The 4,673-nt window shown below is 39.3% G+C and overlaps 1 pseudogene; it reads right to left on the reverse strand.

Moving 5' to 3' along the window:
- Nucleotides 1-813: 813 nt before the first annotated feature.
- On the reverse strand, nucleotides 814-913 carry LOC113354739 (annotated as a pseudogene).
- Between the last annotated feature and the right edge of the window lie 3,760 nt (nucleotides 914-4,673).

Here is a 4,673-nt window from a genome sequence, read left to right on the forward strand (position 1 = left end):
GTTGAATACGTGACTGCGCCGCCTTGTAATACCGGTGAGGCCTTGGGTATCAAAGCTCCACCGAACTTTCCTCGCCTCTATTCAACTTACGTTAACTCGGATTGATTCCAGAGGGGTTTGCTTAAATTGTAACGAATTCACGTTCGAAGGATTAGAAGCTGGTCTGGAAACAATCTAAGTGGAGCCATCATGATTTTTGTTTGCTAGAAATAAATAGGTTTGATTTGGTTGAGTCGTCCTTGATATGTGTTTGCTTACCCTTCAAATTTAGAAAATTCTATTGTATGCCTGAACGTAAAAGAGACGCACTAGGTAGATTTGTTAAAGAGAAAACTAGTAGTTCGAAGCGTCTCGATTACCTTAATCTAGAAAGTCCGGCTTTTGAAGAGTCTGTTTTTGAACGTTCTTTGACTGAGGAGAGAATCCATGTTGCTCCGATGGCGCCAGAAATGGCAACTTTTATAGCTTTGTTGAATCCAACTAGGACTATCCGTCCTTCGTGTATTAAGTTAGCTGAAACGGAGGCACCCTATGAAATGAAACCTGGGACCTTACAGATGCTCCCAATCTTTTTAGGGAAAGAAAATGAAAACCCTTATTACCATGTTAGGGATTTTTAGGAAATTTGTAGTACTCTAAGAATTAGAGGCTTAGATGATGATGCTTTGAAACTTAGGTTATTCCCATTTTCCCTGAAAGATAAGGCCAAGTCGTGGCTTTATAGTTTGGACTCCGAGTCAATTGAGACATATGAACAACTTACATCTGCCTTTTTCAATAAGTTTTTCCCTAGGCACAAAATATCGTCTATTAGGACGCAAATATGCACATTTTCACAACAAGGGGGAGAATCTTTATATAGGTATTTGGAAAGGTTCAATGATTTATTATCCCAGTGTCCTCATCATGGTTTAGAAAAGGTTAGGCTAGTTCAGATCCTTTATGAGGGTTTAGATTATTCCACAACGACCATGGTTGAGTCTCTATGCACTGGTGGATTTGGAAACCAAACTGCGATGGAATTTTTTAATGAAATCGCCGAAAAAACCCAGCAATGGGAAAATAGTAGGGCACCCCAGAAAACAATTCTTTTAAGTAGAGGAAACGTTAATAGGGTAGAAGGAGGCTATGAATCAGATGCCAAAATTGCTGCTATAGCAAAAAGGTTAGAAGCCTTAGAAGTGGGTCAGACTAGTGGTAGAGTGGAGCCTTTTTGGGAAGGCCAGAATATTGAAGAGCAGTCCAATGCTCTTTATAATAACACTATATTTGATAACCGTCAATATATTCAGAAACCTATAATCCTGGTTGGAGAAACCATCCGTACCTTTCGTGGTCTAAGGGCCAAAGTCAAGGTCCGTCTAGTAATTCTAATGTTCCCCCAGGTTTTGGCTATACTAAGAATCCTTCAGGACTAGCTCAGTTTCAGAATCAGTCAGATAAGAAAATCCTAAGTTTAGAGGAATCTCTCGCCTTGTTAACTCAGCAAACTGCAAAATTCCAGTTATCTGTAGAACAGAGTCTACAAGCTAGTAACAGGATAGGACAAGAAAATAGTCAGGCTATTTCCGAGTTAAAACCCCAGGTTGGTCTGATAACTGATTCTTTGAGAGAAAAAGGTAAGTTTCCTAGTCAAACACAACCCAACCCTAGAGGAGTTCATGAATTAGGTGCAAAACCATCGAATCAATTGAATGTTGTTAGGACCCTTAGAAGTGGTAGAGTTGTAGACAATAAGGTAACCATGCCCGGTAGTGAACATACTGTAGTTCACCCCTCAGGATCTCACCTCTCAGAACCAGTAGCTGAAGAGACTGATAAAGTTTCTGATGATGTGAATTTGGTTCCTGAAAGGTCTGATTTTAGGCCTAGAGCCCCATTTCCTCAGCTATTAGTACCAACAAAGAAGGAATCGAACTTTAATGACATAGTGGAGGTTTTTAAGTAAGTTACCATAAACCTTCCCTTATTATATGCAATTAGGAAAATTCCTGCTTATGCCAAGTTCCTTAAGGATATGTGTACGTGAAAGCGAAAACTTAGCGTCCATAAGAAAGCCTTTTTAGCTAGTCACGTAAGTTCAATCATTCAGAACACCACAACTCCAAAGTAAAAAGACCCAGGTTCTCCTACCATTGCTTGCACAATAGGTAACTTCCGGGTAGAAAAAGCTTTACTTGACTTAGGAATCAGTGTGAACTTACTGCCATTTCATGTATACTTACAGCTAGGACTTGGTGAAATGAAACCTACTCAGATGACACTGCAGTTAGCTGATAGGTCTGTAAAAATCCCTCGAGGTGTTATCGAGGATGTTCTTATTGAGGTCTAAAAGTTTATTTATCCAGTGGATTTCGTGGTCCTAGATACCCAACCTGTCCCTGAACCAGAGAACCAGATACCTGTGATTTTAGGTCGCCCATTTTTAGCTACGTCTAATGCGATCATTAACTGTCAAAATGGTGTGATGAGTTTATCTTTTGGTAATATGACTATGATGATGAACATTTTTAATGTCAGTAAGCAACCTCATGAGATAGATGACACATGTGTTGAGGAGGTGAACATTATAGAAGCCTTAGTTCAGGAGTCATTACAAAACATCTTGTCTGAAGACCCATTAGAAAGTTGTCTATCCCATTTTGGTTTAGATTTTGACGACGATAACACTATTGAACAGGTGAATGCTCTATTAGATTCTACCCCTGTGTTAGACACTGATAGATGGAAATCTAGGTTCGAACCGTTACCAGTTTCTGAGACTACCCTAATTCCTTCTTTAGAAGATCCCCCAAAGTTGGACCTTAAACCACTACCCGATACTCTAAAGTATGTTTTTTTAGGCCCATCTGAGACTTTACCTGTGATTGTAGCTTCCAATTTGGATAGTGATCAGGAAAGTAGGCTAGTAAATGTACTTCAAGACAATAAGGAAGCTTTAGGGTGGACTATAGCAGACATTAAGGGTATAAGTCCTACTGTGTGTATGCATCAGATTCATTTAGAGGAAGACTCCAAACCTTCTAGGGAGATGCAACGTCGACTGAACCCTAACATGAAAGAGGTAGTTAGAAAATAGGTTCTTAAGTTGTTAGATGCGGGTATTATTTACCCAATTTCAGACAGTAAGTGGGTCAGACCTGTTCAGGTTGTCCCCAAGAAATCAGGTATCACTGTAGTCCAGAATGATAATAATGAATTAATCCCAACCCGAGTGACCACGGGATGGCGTGTGTGTATTGAATATAGGAAATTGAACAAGGTCACAAGGAAGGATCACTTTCCCCTTCCTTTTATCGACCAAATGCTAGAGCGATTAGCTGGACATAGTCACTATTGCTTCTTAGATGGCTACTCCGGTTATAATCAGATCGTTATTGCCCCAGAAGACCAAGATAAAACCACTTTTACCTGTCCCTTTGGTACCTTTGCGTATAGACGCATGCCTTTCGGGCTATGTAATGCCCTTGCAACTTTTCAGCGTTGTATGATGAGCATATTTTTTGATGTGGTAGAACGGTTCTTAGAGGTCTTTATGGATGATTTTTCAGTGTTTGGTTCATCTTTCTATGAGTGCTTGCATCATTTGACATTAGTGTTGACTAGGTGTAAGGAAAAAAATTTAGTGCTTAATTGGGAAAAATGTCATTTCATGGTTAAATCAGGAATTGTATTAGGGCACATCGTCTCTTCAAAGGGTATAAAGGTAGACAAAGCCAAAGTTGACCTTATTAAGACTTTACAGGTCCCAAAAACCGTAAAAGATATTAGGTCATTCCTAGGGAATGCAGGTTTTTACCGTCGATTTATTAAGGATTTTAGCTTGATTTCTAGACCTCTTTGCAATTTTCTTGCAAAAGATGTTAAGTTTGTCTTTGATGATGCTTGTTTAGAGGCTTTTGAGAAGCTTAAAACTTTACTCACTACTGCCCCGATAGTCCAGGCACCTAACTGGAACCTACCCTTTGAAATTATGTGTGATTCTTCAGATTATGCTATAGGCGTCGTTTTAGGACAACGAGAAAACAAATTACTTCATGTGATTTATTATGCTAGCAAAACTCTGAATGATGCCCAAATGAACTACACAACTACCAAGAATGAACTTTTAGCCATCGTGTTTGCCTTGGATAAGTTTAGTTCCTACCTATTAGGTTCTAAGATCATAATCTATACAGATCATGCTGCTTTGAAATACCTTTTATCTAAGAAGGATACCGAACCTAGATTGATTAGGTGGATCCTATTGTTACAGGTATTTTCCCCAGACATTAGAGACAAAAAGGGTGCAGAAAATATAGTAGCAGACCACTTGTCTAGGCTAGTTGTTAGTTCCCCTAGTGATTCCCTTCCTATAAGGGATAGCTTTCCTGATGAACAATTGTTCTCTGTTTCTCAATCACCTTGGTATGCAAATATAGTGAATTATCTTGTTACTGGTCAAACCCCTCAACATTGGGGTAAGCAAGATCGTTCTAGGTTTTTAGACGAGGTTAAGCATTTCTTTTGGGACGATCCTTATCTGTTTAAGTATTGTCCGGACCAGATTATTAGGATATGTGTATCTGAGAGTGACCAGTCTAGTATTATCTCCTTTTGTCATGAACATGCATGTAGGGGTCATTTTAGTGCTAAGAAGACTGCTGCTAAGATTTTTGCGGTGTGGATTTTAC

The sequence above is a fragment of the Papaver somniferum genome, chromosome 2 (genome assembly GCF_003573695.1).
Source record: "Papaver somniferum cultivar HN1 chromosome 2, ASM357369v1, whole genome shotgun sequence".
NCBI classification, from domain to species: Eukaryota; Viridiplantae; Streptophyta; class Magnoliopsida; order Ranunculales; family Papaveraceae; genus Papaver; species Papaver somniferum.